A 15740-nucleotide genomic window follows, 5' to 3' on the forward strand; every position below is an offset into this window, starting at 1 on the left:
CTTTATTTTTCTGGCCAGAAAAATAATACAGGGCCAATCCCAACCCAAACTGAGTATTCAAGAAAACAGGAGCATGAAGTTAAAGTATGTAAAGTTTTATGGAATGGCTTGGAAGTCAACATTGTTTGTATAACTCTAAAGAAGTAATCTGATCTGTGGTTCTCAAAATTCCTTAACATACTCAGCCAGAAAGCAGCAGATCCACTCCAACATCTTGAAATACTTACTGTCTCACAAGGCTATGCTGCCTCCAAAGTGTGATCTGGGATGAAGCTCCATGAGAGTAAACGGAATACCAGCCGGTGGAAAATAACAAGATAAAACCTACAAGACAGGCATACTCACTGTCAAATCCTGCATGTCCAGACGTGAGTGGAAACTTCAGCAGTTATTCTTAAATCTTGAGTTTAATTTTTCTTATTTTGTTAGAACTATAAATGGCTGAGTGTTGTAAGATGTTTTTAATAATAGCTGCTTTCATGTTTCAGATTTGAGATGTAAACATGAGGAGTTAAAGAGGACAGAAGGCAATTTTCATATAACTGCTACAATCTCTATTTAAAATATTTGTAACTAGATTAATGATCGTTACACTAAACCTAGAAATTCAGATGTCTGTGTCTATAACATGTAGCTTAGAGCTGAAGCTCTAAAGTTATGTTTTTTTTTCTGTTGTCGTTTATTTGTTTATTTTTTGAGACAGGGTATTGCCATGTGACTCAGATTGGCTTTTTATTTAGTTATCCTCCTGTGTACTGAATTTATTGGCACGTGCAACTTTACTAGGTTTAGAAGTTATGGTTTTTTGGTTTAATTCTTTTTTAATTGTATTTTTATTATTTAAAGTAATTTTTAATTTTAAATATATGTTGATTATATTCTTCCCCTCCCTCAAGTCCTTCCAGATCTACCCCTCCTCCCTATCACCCAAGGTTAAGGTTTGTTTTTTCTTTTTTTTTTTATATAAAACAAAACAAAACAAAAAACAGCACAACAAAACCAAGAACATAAAGTAAGACAACACCCCCAAAACAAAACAAAACAAAACAAAACGACAACAACAAAAAACCCAAGTTATAACCAAATAAAAGCACAGAAAAGAACTATGGAGTTCATTATATTTGGGTCTAAACATGAAGTCTGCCTTGGAGCGATATACCAAGTATTGCTGCAATGGAGAAAACTCATTTTCCCTCTCACACCAGATATAAATGACACTGGAGATATTAACCTTTACTAAAGTAGTTAGGTTTCCTTTCATTCATTTTTTTAAAAGACTATAACAAAATAAAATATAATATGATAGAACAAAGGCCACCACACTAGTGTTCGACAGGACAAACCAACAGAAGGAAAAGAGCCCAAGAGAGGCCACAAGAATCAGAGACCATTCATTCACACACTTAGGAATATCATTAAAGTACTAACCTGGAAGCTATAATATATATGTGAGTACTCATGCAGAGCCTGTGCATTCTGAAATATATATATTTATAATATAGATGTGATATATAGTATATATAATACAATATATATGAAATACATATGAAATACATATTTACCTGCACATTTGAACTTTTGAAGAAAAATTTAATATTGGTTGAAGACCACTTATCTAAAATCTGAAATAAAAAAATACTTCAATATGTGAAAAGTTTAAAGGCTAATATAATCCACAGATAGAAAATTCCATATTTCCTGAATTCCAGTCACAGTGTAAGTATAGCAGCCATAGAGAACACACAGGCTGTATGAACAAGATGGTGATAAACCATTAATAAATTTCGTGTTAAGGCTTGGGTCCCCTAAAAAAGATGCCTCCATATGAATATTTATTTTGAAACCCTTAAATTTCAAATTCCAAAGTATTTTTGTCCTTAGTATTTGAGAGGAGGAATGTGTCTCCTATACAAGAGAAATCAGCTTCAAGTGATTTCACATGGTTTAGTTTCTTTATTCATGAAGAAGATAAAATAGAGATGTGCTAAGATCAGAGCTAAAAGCAGTGGCAGCCACCTCAGTTTTCCTCATAATTGGATATCTGGACCACAATGTGGACACAAAAACACTTACACTAGCAGTAGACATCTTTATTACTATGGCTCCAGAAACTCAAGATTTTGCTTTGGGTCTGGTCATGACAAACTCTGACACTACTTGAAAGTCTTGGAATGTCTTCTGTCATTGAGAGTAATCACAACTTGATGGACCTCAACTTCACCTCACATATTTTAGATGAATGCAACTGATAAACTGTTTTGAAAAGCAGCTTGTAAGTAAATGTAATATCTCTGGGTATTTATTATCACCCTATCAGCATACCAAATTAGAACTAAAGCTCTTCAGGGATGCTTAATGCACTGAAGAGAAGATGTTTCTCAACACAAAGGGTGGGCGCAAATATAAATAGAAAGAAACACAAGATTTGAATAGACATAACGAAAGTGATAATTAAATATGTTCTGAAGCTTCTGAAATAATCACAAAATTTTCTCCAAATATTCTTAAATATTTTTTCTGCTAGCATAGTTGAAAGCTGATCATCATAAAAAGGAATGACATCCTGTCATTCACAGCTACACACATAAAACCAGAGGACACTGTAATGCAATGGGCTGAACACACAAGGACCAATGTAACACATTCTTCTTTGTAGAGGGCACATTGTTAGAGGAAAAGAGAAGAGATGGGGAGGAGAAATGATATGAGATCAGATACAGCGGAGGTCACATATGAGGTCCAACAGGTATCAAACTCTTGCACAAAGAAGGATTGAGTTTGAAGAATTTCAATGCACAAAAATGCAATGTTGATAAAGGGAAATGTTAATTTCTTTAATCATTGCACATGGTGTCCTAAAAATATGTGCAATTATAATATGCAATTTAAAAAAAAGAGCAAGAAAAGCAGATAAAATTAAAACATTATGAAAGGTAAAAACCAGGCAGGCAGACAGGCAGGCACCATCGGACTTTCAATTTTCCTTTAACTGGAGCCACAACAAAGAAGAATGAGGCTCTGGGACAGAACTGACTCTTACTCCAAACTGGATCCATCTCAAGCTACTATTAGTTAGCATTTTTGTTGTAGAGTCCTAAGAGAACTCTGCTTGTCTTCATATTCTTCAGCCAAATTCATTTCATAATTTTTCCATCAGTGGGGGTTACTAGGGTTGCATTTCTGCTGGGTACATCTATTATTATGTTTCATAGAATCCCATAAGCCCATGAGGGCCAAGCATTGTGAACTCCATACCAGATACTCTTATCTATAAAATTGACAAGGAGCTGTCAGCTAACAAATAATAATTATAACATTATTACAACTATTTAGCATCATATTTATACATCTTATATTGTGAATTCCATAATGCTGTACCATCTCTCTACTTTCTTTCGAATTTCATAAAAAATTGACAATATGAGCCAGATATTCTCTGCTATCTCCATCTTAAATTGAATGATTGTGAAGTTCTATGACTTTCAGTGGTCCACATTTCTTGGCAATACATTTGGAAGGAGATAAATGTGGCAAAAAAAAAAAAAAAATCAAACCTGAGCACATTTTTCAGAAAGCACGCATGCGTGCGCACACACACAGATATTATTTTGTAATTTTCTACATGTTTTGAGACAAGTGGATTAGTCTTGAATTATTAGGCTGTCTTTGGTCCATACAATATGGACTGCACATAATTTTGGCATATGCACAAAGATCCATGTCTCTATACAATAAAATACACATATTACAGGGAATGCAAGCCTTACAGTTGGAACTATTATAAAAAAAGAGAGAGAGAGAAAATGGCACGGGACCAGCTTCAAGATAATTTAAGCACATTTTATGACATTTTTATATAATCAATCAGGACTGAAGTCAAGTAAGCTTAAAACTATTTTTAGAAATAAAACCAGGAAATACCTCGTCCATGAGAACACAGCGTTCAGACATATTAAAATCCAGATCATCTTTGCTTTGTTACATTCACTATTTTTTCCTTCTTCCTTTTGTTTATTTTTAGTGAACTCTAATGTGAAGGATTAGAGCTGCTGCTCTTTAGATACTAAATAAAGAGCATCCCAGTAGGGCAGTTTTGTGAGTTACATATGATGGCATAACTATGTATCAAAGCAATTCAAGCTAAGAAATACATTATTGGACTGGACTCTCTCTTACCATTCATTCCAGGTAGAAAAGTCTCTGGAGGAAGGAGGAAAGGCCAACTCAATTTTGATCAATGGTGAGGATTTTTCTAGATGCCTTGAGCATCTCCTGGATCTTAAGCTATCCTATACCTTCCTCTTTTCTGAACATGAATTGTCCCTTCATTATTGTTTTAATGACCTTGAATATATCTGCAGTACCTCACCTCTGCTTTGGAAATAATTTTCTGACTACTTGTCATTAATAAATGAAAAGGATGCCTGAAAGTATAATATTCTTTGGCTCTGTGCTAAAAATACTATTTGTCTATAAAACAAATTCATTGACCAGAGGAATTACTTTTGCTAAGCAAAATGTGAGGAATATTGTGTTTCTTTAAACAGATGTATACTTGAGAAAAGGTGAAAATCATAGTATTAGATTCACCAGCAAGCGCATGCCAGAGCAAACATATCCTGTGGAATTGTCATTTAGTGATGGGCTGTCTACTTGGGAACAGAAATTTGACATTACAAACCATGAAGCATTCTGATAGACAGGGGTAGGATTATAGTTAATGTACACTATAAGTTCATTATTTTATTTGTTTACATTGCTAGAATCATATAAATAATTCTTGGACAGAGCTTGTGGATAAGCAAGCTGGGTCATCTCTCTGATAGACCATCCTCTTTGGTTGAAAGGGGGTACAAGTCTTTCCTTCTTTTTAAAAATATTATTATTGATTAATTGATTTATATTACATCCCAATCACAGCTTCTCTTCCCTCGTTTCCACCTAGTCCATACCTCTCGCCTCCCCTTCCCTCTGTGCCCATCCTCACTTTCTCCTCAGAAAAGGGGTTATCCCTGGATATCAGCCAACCTTCACATATCATTTTAGGACTAAGTGTATCATCTCTTACAGACACTAGACAAAGCAGCACAGATGAAGAAGGGGATCTAAAATCAGGTAACAGAATAACCCCTGCTCCTGCTATTAGAAGTCTGACATGAAAAACAGGCTGCACATCTGTTATATATATATGCATAGTGTCCATCCCATGTATACTCTCTGATCGTTGGTTCAGTCTCTGTGGGCCTCTATGGGTCCAGTTTAGCTGACTCTCTGTGTTTTCTTGTGGTGTTCTTGACATTTCTGACTTCTTTGATTTTTCCTCCCACTTTTTCACAGTATTCCCAAGTTTTGCCTAATATTTGGTTGTGGATCTCTGCATCTGTTTCCTCAGTTGCTGGGGGAAGCCTCTTAGATGACAGTTACTCTTGGAACCTGTTTGCAAGTACACCAGAGTATCATTAATATTGTCCAGAGTTAACTGTCTTTCGTGGCATGGATCTGAAACTGGGCCAGTCATTGGTTGGACATTCTCTCAATCTCTGCTCCATCTTTACCCCTGTACATCTTATAGGTGGGACAAATTGAGGTTCTAAGGTTTTGTGTCTGGGTTTTATTTCAATCCTTATATTGGAAGTCGTGTCTGGTTTTATTAGATAGCAGGTTCAGCCTCCATATCCCCCTGTTAGCAGTCTTAGCTAGGCTCACTCTCGTGGCATTGTGAGAGTGTCTGCTGTTCTAGATTAAGTCCTGCTTTATGTGTCAGCCACAATTCTTGTTCCCTGTCTGTGGCCTGAGTAGCATCCAGGACCTGGAGGCTCCTGGATGATGAGTCCATGCAATTGCATCGAACTGCTGCTGACTCTGTCATGGCCACAAGTTTACAATATGTGACAAGACATTCCTGCTTCATAATCAACAGAGAAGGACTTGACTTAAGACTCCTCTTTCTAAAACAATGGTCTTCTCTTTTCACATACATTTCAAACTAATAACAAAAGCACAGAACTGTAACGTTCAGACATTCATCAATTCTTGATGTGAGGGTTTGTGTCTTGTCTTATTGTAACTTTTATGCCATGTTAAGTTGATATTCCTGGGAGGTCTTCTCTTTTCAGAAGGGAGGTGAAGGAGTGAGACATCTGGGAGAGAGGACAGGTGGGAGGAGGAACTGCGAGGAGCGGAGGGAGGGAATCTGTGGTCAGGATGTATTATGTGAATGAAGAATAAATTAAAAAGAAAAGAAGAAGTACTTCCAAAGCTCTAAAGTCTTTGCATTATCTTCCAATGTTAAGACATTCTAATTATGACTTGGTCATTGTCTCATATTTCACTAGTATGGTCTCTTATAGTAATCTAACCAAATCCAATTCTCTCTGAATGGACAATAACATAGGAGAAAAATGGATGGATGAACTAGGAAGGCTTATTTTTGAATATTCTTTATGGACTCTGTATATTTTTAGGGAAAATGCCAGGGTACTCGAGACTGCACTCGTCATTGAAACTATCCAGTGAGTTTTGTTTGCTGCAGAATCAGGGCCAGCACTTTCAATGTCTTTTACTCAGTTGTCTACTTACTCATTATTCATGAGTGTTTTACAGGACTTTAGTACATTACAAAAACTCCAGATTCCTATAAATGTATGTGTCTTTAGGAACATTTTCTTACAGACAAAACCTATGGTCGACCTGCAAGTATACTCTCTGTCACGTGCTTCCCTTACAACTAAAAGAATAGCTCATGAAAGATAAAGGACTATATAGAATGATGATCAGAGCTGTCTCCTTGTGTTGAATGACAACTGTTATACTGACTTTATGTCCTTAAATGGTGTGTATTACAGTACTTTTACATCAATTTTTATCAAATTATTTACACACACACACTCATTCATTTCTGAAGCCATTTCATTATTATTTCACCTTCAAAAAGTATTACCTTAAAATGGTCACACAGAGAGGACTTCTGGACACACACTTAAAATATTGTTTCAAATTATTGGAAAAACAAATACGTTATTAATTTTCTGTACCTATTTACCTTTTACTTGTGCACAGCATTTCCTGCAGGTAGTTGGTACTCAGAGCCAGGTGAAGGGTCTCGTCAAAGGCTAAGTCAAGAATGAACTTTAAGAAAGCTTGGCAAACAGTCTGCTTGGAAACTATTCATTTGACCTTCAGTGACAAAGCTTATGCCTTGCAAATTGATTAATACAGATACAATATCAAATCATTTTTCATACAATTTTTTAATGTTTGTTAAGTGCTGGCGCAGTATGTAAACAGAGTATTTGGCATTTTTATTAGGCTGCGGAACTCAGTCATTTCCTTTGCAACAACATCTCATAAACTATTTTGACAGTCTAATAAACTATAAAAAGCTGTGGTAAAAACTGGCTCTGAATGTTATAACCGTACAAAATGGAAAGAGCAAGAGAAAACATCTATCACCGGGATTATTATCACTGTTGCCATGGCAACCTGGTTGCAATGGCAATATCTCCACGGCTCTGCTGTTTGTTATCATCTTTCTTGATTTTACATCATTGAAATTGTAGTAATTACACTGTGCCTGATGAAAAATGCATGCTGTCATGGCAACTAAGTCAAATATTCTTAATCATTTCACCTCTTCAATCTAAAATGTAATTGTTTGTCAGTAAAATAGGTTATACAGAAGGCTTCCATGGACTTATGAATGCTTTAAGTGTTTTGCGGGAAAATGGTGCTTTTATTCTCAAGACCTTAAGCTAACCTAATAGCCTGAGATGGTAAACAATGACTCATTAGAAAATGTAAGGTGTATTAATTGTAGTACAGTGCAATTATAAACCATAGTGACTTGGTATTTAACATCAAAGATATAAGAGATTTTTCAATTGCTCTGATAATGTAAAACAATCATTTGCATCAGGTGTATTCATTATTGTGCACCTCATCTGTGTTGCCAAAGTCGGTATTTTCTGGTGAATATATTTTAGAATGTTTTCTTCTCCTTGAGGGTAACTAATGTAGAAAGAAAGAATTCTCTTTTAAAATGAGAAAGTTAAAATAATAAGACAAAAGAGTGTATTTTCAAAAAGAACGGTTGGTTATGACTCTTGAAGCTAATCTTCAAACTAAATATTTTATTTAATATTTTATAAGCACATATTTTTCTCATTATCATTATTTTGATTATTAGTCACATCTTATATATCTGAATATGTGCATCTGATAAGAGCAGAATGTCAGAACCAATGTACAAATTTGTTCTATAAAATGACAAATTTATGTGCCTGAATTGGAATTCATAAATTAATTATAAAATCTCAGTATTAACATAGAAACTGTATTATAAATTTATATAATTACCCGAGTTCTATTTTCCCTGAGGATAGAACTTTTGCTTGAATAGAAAAAGAAAATTCAGTTCAACTCCTTAATTTTAATAAGAACACAATTTTTATGTCAGCTCCTCTTTACTTTTGACTTTTTGATATAATAATGCTACAAATGAAAGCAGAGAATAAGTTATTTATGCGTTTCAAGAACTTATGAGTCGTATAATTATCTTCATTAGTGTCCTTTGCTGTGTGGACTTTTTTGGAGTCCCAGGAAAAGCTAAACCTTGCTTCCCCTATATTTTAGATTTCTGAGAAATTTATACACCTCCTTGTATTCAAACACAGACAACCGTGCTTTTACATCTCTGCCCTTACAGTTATCCTTTCTTTCATTATTGTGTCATTATTTTTCTATGGGAAATAGGTACGAGCTGACTCTAATATGATTAATTTATTTCTGCCAAAACGAGTTGTCTTTGCTATTGTAAGCCTTGATTTTATCAACATGAGGCTGAGGCGAAGCAACAAAATGAAAAGAATGTATTTTCAGAGAGCTGGTGTACCTAAGTATTCATAAGGATGATAGCAATTTGAGCGTGATGGGGACTGACTGATTGCTCTTTAATGGATTTAATAACAAAATTACCTTGAAACTTATTAATTGCTCCAACTAGAAAAGAAAACATTACACAAATGAAATTAATACAAAGCATGGAACTGAATCTTTGCTAATATAGCTTTGGCTAAATATGGAATTTTAAAGCAGAAAATGGGAAATATACATAAAAAGAGAGCTGAATATTTTCTCCCATCTGCCATAAGTTAGCAAGGTTACACAGCAAGTCACTGCTAATGTGCACTGTATTGTATAGCAGAAAATAAGCAGTGGACAATTATAGACCTTAAGGATATTAAACACAGCATAATAAAAACACACTTGAGATTATTAGGAACCAGACATTAACAAAGATATGTTATGAAAAACTGTTCAACTACTGACTCTTATGGTAGTAAAGAGAATAAGCTTTTGTTGCGAATCTCAGTGCTGATCATATTTCTATATATCATAAGTCACCCCCAACAACTACCCTACACTCTAGTTTCATGGAGGCATGGAGAATATGTCTGTGTTAGGGGTCAATGGTGTCCCAAATATAGCTGCCATAGTTGTGACCACATATCCTGCCCTCCCACTCATTCTTCAGAGGAATGGAGGGATAGAGAGAGAGAGAGAGAGAGAGAGAGAGACAGAGACAGAGACAGAGACAGAGACACAGAGACAGAGACGGAGAGCAAGACAGAGAGAGAGAGAGGCAGGGGAAGAGAGAGAGAGGGAGGGGGGGATAGAAAGACTGAAGAACTTGGAGAACACTTCTTGGGACTCTATTAACGTTCGGCATTTCTTAGACTTCTTTTCACATTAATCCCACTTCGATTATGAATCAATTCCTTACTTTCTAAATAAAATTCTTGTGGGGGAATTAATTGGTTTATATCATTTATGTGTCACATGCTTGGTGCCCTCCTTATCCCCTTTTGGGCTGCCTCAGAACTGCCTGTGTAGGGACAGATCTTTGGTTTTGTTCATCCAGTACTGGCCAATGATGATGGTGTCATAAGAACAAAATAGGACAACAAATCTGGCTTTGAAGAAGGAAATAGATTATTGGACTCTTTCAAATCCATGGCTCAGGGATGGCCCAGCACTGTTTGAAGCATTCATATCAGTGAACCAAAAGCCTTAGGCCTGGCTCTGAGAGGGAAGTTCCCCAGCAGCAGGGCTGCTTTCCCGTGGTGGAGCCAGAACATGTCAAATAGCATTTGCTTTGCTAACATGTAAGCTTCTCTCTCAGCCTCATAGTGGTAGGGAGTGGCATGGTGAAGAGAAACCAAATCACACTGTAAATACTGAAGTGGTGTAGGGATACGAGTGACCATTATTATTTAATCTAATTTTCTCCTTCCCTTCAGCAACATTTATCCATTCTTCTCACTGTCAGTTCTCAGCTTAGGGAATTCAAATTAATTTAAAGATTAGACTGAGTAAAACATAATTAGGAAGGTAAATGTTCTTGAGGGGAAAGGACATGAGAAAATGTGTTCCAGACATAAATATAAATGATGTTGGTGTTATCTGCCACTTCTACATTGTCTGTCATTGTCCTTCTCCTTGGTATGGCTGGCCTGAAGCTCACAAATGTACATAATGTTACATAAACGATAACAATAAGATACTAAGATATACAGGGGAAATATAAAAACTGCCGTACATAGCACTAATTAGAAAGCAGGTTGGATATGGCTTCAGTGTTGTTAGATGTGTTTGACTGAATGCAGTTTTTGCTTGCTTGTTTGTTTTATTTTCTGAAAATAGAAATGCACTTTAAATTTCAACTATTTCTGAAGACCTGAGCTTTTTCCAACTGTTTACTTAAAATATATCAATAGAGTCATGCCATGTAGAATAGAATGGGTAAATATTAAATAATTTAAATTGTGTGCTTAATCTGTAGCCAGGGCTACTTTAACAATTTCATGTGGTAATGAGGTTCAAATGCCCTTTGATATCTCAAGGAAAGCTCAAAAGACAAAGTTTTCTATAAACTCCAGGGCTGTCCTGTTAGAATTCTAATTAGCCAGTCTTTTAATTTCCCCATTTAAGCAATTAAGATAGATCTGGTTAAAGAAAAATGAACTGGAAAGAGTATTATATCTGGTTATAAGGTTTTGCACATTTCCTATGGAATCTTTACATATAGTGCATGATATAGAGACTTGGATAAAAAGCACAAGTCCTTTTTGAATCTTAAGTTAAAAACTAGATCTTTCTCCCAGCTTCCAAAGCAAAGGGCAGTTAAGGTACTGACAACCTGAGCATCCCTTCTTGATGCGTTTAAATTTCACTAATGAAAATTTCAGGTCACACTGAAAGTTCAAGGTTTTGAAATGCGAATTTCGTTTTACTGAATAAGTGTCACAGGATGGCCTGAAAGCTGATGACAATTATGTTTCACGTATATTATACACATGTGGACTCAAGTCAAGTGTTTATGCTAAGAATTTGAAAACAAAGTCTCAGTTTCTCTTAAATGTTTCTGCTTATCTGTTTACGTATTGGGCTCTGTTTTAGTCAGGGTTTCTATTCCTGGACAAAACATCATGACCAAGAAAAAAGTTGGGGAGGAAAGGGTTTATTCATCTTATACTTCCACATTGCTGTTCGTCACTAAAGGAAGTCGAGACTGGAACTCAAGCAGGTCAGGAAGCAGGAGCTGATGCAGAGGCCATGGAGGAATGTTCTTTACTGGCTTGCTTCACCTGGCTTGCTCAGCCTGCTCTCTTATAGAACCCAAGACTACCAGCCCAGAGTGGTCCCACCCACAAGAGGCCTTTCCCTCTTGATCACTAATTGAGAAAATGCCTTACAGCTGGATCTCACGGAGCCATTTCCTCAACTGAAGCTCCTTTCTCTGTGATAACTCCAGCTGTGTGAAGTTGACACAAAACTATCCAGTACAGGCTCCTAATGTAAAAACAAACCAAAAAGCTAGTCTGTAAACTTTCTTGCAAATTATAGAAATGTACTTGACTTTTAAAGCAATGTAAATATTTATAAATATTCATTCATAAATCAAAGAGCCAAGTCAGAATTCCTGTATTTAATATTACTTCTAATCAATTATCATGTTGTTCCGAACACAAACTTATGTTGTCAGATTTTCAAGTTCTGTCAACCAGACATGAAAGCCATATTTCACCTAGCAACGGTATTGACTCAGTTGAGGCATCTGTCTCTGGAGAATCATGAATCACATCTTAACACACAGAAGGAGTGTCAGTGTAGCTGAGCAGGGGAAGGTGCTTCTAGCCAAGCCTGGTGGTACAAATTTCATCCGTGGTGCACAGAGAAAGAGAGAAATGATTCCTGCAAGTGGTCTTCGGCTCTCCACGTGTGTGTAAACAGCATTTGCATACATACACACGTAACAAAAAGTAAATAAATGGAAGATTTCTTCGGAATGAACACATAATAGGATAATGTATAAATCTTCACAAAAAAGCAGTAAATGTCTTCACAATTAAAATGTAAAATGAAACTAATCCAGCCCACATTTTTCATCTTATTGTAGATTTCCACATCGAAGACTATTGGATGACTTGTGGGACTGTATTTTCCGTAGCTTCTTCCTGTACAGAAGTCCAGGTCAAAGCCACAAGAGAGGCCCAGGAGGAAATGGAGTCCAAAGCATTAAAAAATGAGTTTCTTTTTTTCTGACATGAAATTTCCTTCTTAAACTGCCATTTCTGTGAGGTCAATGATATGAACTTGTCAGGTCTTGAATGGATTGAGCAAAATGGCTGCATGAGTGAGTTCATAGCTGCTGGGGCTGGGCCCAGTTAACAGCTAAGAAAATGAAACTTCCAGGTTCACTGCTGTCTTCAGTGTCTACAGGCAACCAAGAAATGCTTTCAGAAGCAGTAGCTGTCTCCTTAGATGAAACCTTTCCTAACGTGAATGGAAAGAGTATATGACTCTCTCTTTTGGACTTAATTTATAAATATTTTGAACATACTATGTTGTCAGAGGAATTTTTCAGTTTTAAGTGACTAGAAATAAAACTCAAAATAGTTGAATGAAAACAAAGAAATTAACTGCTAAGTCCCATCTCTGAGGTCTTAAGGGTCTCAGGGCCTTAAGATCTCAGGTCTCTATCTCCATTCTTAAGACCTCAGGTCTCTATCTCCATTTTGTCTTCAAATCTCAGGCCTCTATCTCTATTGCTAAGACCTCAGGTCTCTATCTCCATTCTCAAGATCTCAGGTCTTAGCATTTTGTCTTCAGATCTCTGTTTTCTCTGGTGGCAAATGGCTGCCAGCCTCAACCTACGTTTCTATCCTAGTTGAAAAATAAGGTCTTTTGTTAAGAAAATGATGGAGAAAATGTTGAGATTTATTCTGCCTTTTCATTTTCAAGCTGACTGTATTACTAGAATGAAATAAAAGTGCTGTACTGGTCTGGATATGGATGGATTTCTGGATTCTGGTGATATAACTCAAATATGAGCATGAACCTGAAACTCGTAGGAGACCTGGATTCCAGAATACAAATCTGTGTGTTCCTAGAATCCTAGGACTGCCTGTGGGGAGTCCCTCAGCAGGAGCCACAGCTGTTGCTGTGCATCTCTAACGTTAGAGTAAACAACTTCCTTTGCCTTTCTCAATGGTTTGTTTTCTGAAACAATGAGTTTTTCACTCAATAAAATGTTCTTTCTTTTTAGACCTTCTTCCACAAATGATAGGATTTTGTGCTTCAGCCCCTAATTTGTGCTTAATGCAACAAGTAAACTGTAAAAGGATGGTCTTCACGTGCATCCACAGGAAGAAAGGGAGCTTGCTCACTCACTCACCAGCCCTCCCCTCCCCTCGGGTGTGGAGTATTCTCAAAGGTAATAATAGTAGAAGGGCTGTGGGTAGCTTCAAATTACATTTTCTTTCTAATTGGCAATTAGTTCTAATTAACTTTTAATTAATATTCAATGTTTTCTTTAACAAATGGAACCCTGGTGAGATCACATCTGTTAATATCACTTAGTTTCTATTTTGGTGTTCCACAATTTTCCATTATGGTTGAAGCGAGTACAACTTCAGAATGAGATGGTCACCTTTTAGCTAGGATGAGATGGGGCCTGGAGTAAAGCCAACGCCAATGTCAATGCCAATGCACTTTAAACGTAATATTTTCAGAGAGAGAGAGAGAGAGAGAGAGAGAGAGAGAGAGAGAGACTACAGAGACTTTGAGAAAATCCTTCTCAAGAATTGAGATCTGCAAAGCTCCTTATTCCTATGACTAACACATATAATTTGAGGAACAGAAAGATCTTTCATGATTATAACTCTTTTTTTAGTAAATATTGTACATGTCCTTTTGGATGATCTCATTCTTACCTTTGTTGAGTAGGATAATTTTCAAATATGCTTCTGCGGTTGCTCATTATTAAACAAATACAGAACCTCTGTTTACCATGATGAAGAAATGAAGTGGAATAACTGGAATCCATCACAGCATTCCTCAGCCTTATCCAGTCATTACAGTGGACAAACCATAGATGCAATTGACTAACTTTAGAGAACCCAATATGTAAAGCTTAATGTTAAAGAAATAAAATTTGATTAGTCATATTGTTCTCAATGTTTGGTGAAAAGCTGTGGTTTAAGGACCAAATTATTTGCAGTATATTTTGCCCCCTTGACATGACAATTCAGATATCCATTTGGGTAGATAGGCTGATTTTCTTTTTTATGTTTGAAAATGAAAAGTCATTTGATAGCCCCCAAATTTCCTTGTCTTCAACAATCTTCTTTCTACATTATACTTTGAAAATGTGAAAAAATCTTTAGCAAATAAACCATCACAATTATAATACAAAGGTGAACTCATGACTTAACAAAATATAGTTGGTGAGAATGTATTCTCCCTTCCTAAGTACAGGTGTTATCACTGTACATCTTGAGAGACACTGTGCTGAGAAAACTGTTCTGGTAGCTATTTGTTGAGCTTGTGTTTTATGACACAACTAGAATACCTATTTTTGTCGTGGACTTTATGAAGAAATTGAGATATCTGTGATCATAAATCAATCCCTTCTCAAGTTCAATACCATTAACTTCATCCTTCTAAGCATCCAGGTAAGTTTAAATTTGTTTTGTGTATTCTAAATATATTCTGAGATTGTTGAGATCTTAACAAAATCATTTGTTGTTTGTTGTTGTTGCTGCTGTTTATCCATACACAGGTACTTGCTGTTCATGGTGTCATGACCTTAGGAACATGGTACATCTTTATTTTCAGTAGCTTGTGACATAATCATAGGGATGCTTTTATTTGAGTGGTCCATAGAGGAAAACGTCAAACAATTACACAGTATATGGAGAGGAGTTCACAGGCCATACAGCCTGAATGGTAAGAACAAAGTGCTAACACCAGCTACTGTGAAATCTGCAAAGTGGAAAACACTAGCATTGAACACATTTTGTAAATATTAAAAATCAACCCATCAGCAAAAAAAGAAAGCCCTTTTCACTAAACATTTAAACCAAGTATAAGCTAATTTTAATCATAGTAAAATTATAAAAACAAATGGAATACAAAATCATAAAAATTTAATTTGAAAATTAAAATGAATGCCAAGATACTGAACTTCATATATAAAATGAAATATATTAAATGAAAACTCAAACCAAACTCAAGAAGAACGAAGACCAAAGTGTGGATACTTTGCCCCTTCTTAGAATTGGGAACAAAACACCCATGGAAGGAGTTACAGAGACAAAGTTTGGAGCTGAGACGAAAGAATGGACCATCTAGAGACTGCCATACCCAGAGATCGATCCCATAATCACCCTCCAAACATA

General features: G+C 36.0%; 1 long non-coding RNA gene across 1 annotated transcript; it reads left to right on the forward strand.

Moving 5' to 3' along the window:
* Nucleotides 1-233: 233 nt before the first annotated feature.
* Nucleotides 234-13347, forward strand: 8430436N08Rik (RIKEN cDNA 8430436N08 gene). The gene is made up of 3 exons (NR_040645.1): nucleotides 234-368; nucleotides 4189-4240; nucleotides 12458-13347. It is a non-coding gene; the product is annotated as an RIKEN cDNA 8430436N08 gene (long non-coding RNA).
* Nucleotides 13348-15740: the final 2393 nt, after the last annotated feature.

This window comes from Mus musculus, chromosome 4 (genome assembly GCF_000001635.26).
Source record: "Mus musculus strain C57BL/6J chromosome 4, GRCm38.p6 C57BL/6J".
In the NCBI taxonomy this organism is placed as follows: Eukaryota; Metazoa; Chordata; class Mammalia; order Rodentia; family Muridae; genus Mus; species Mus musculus.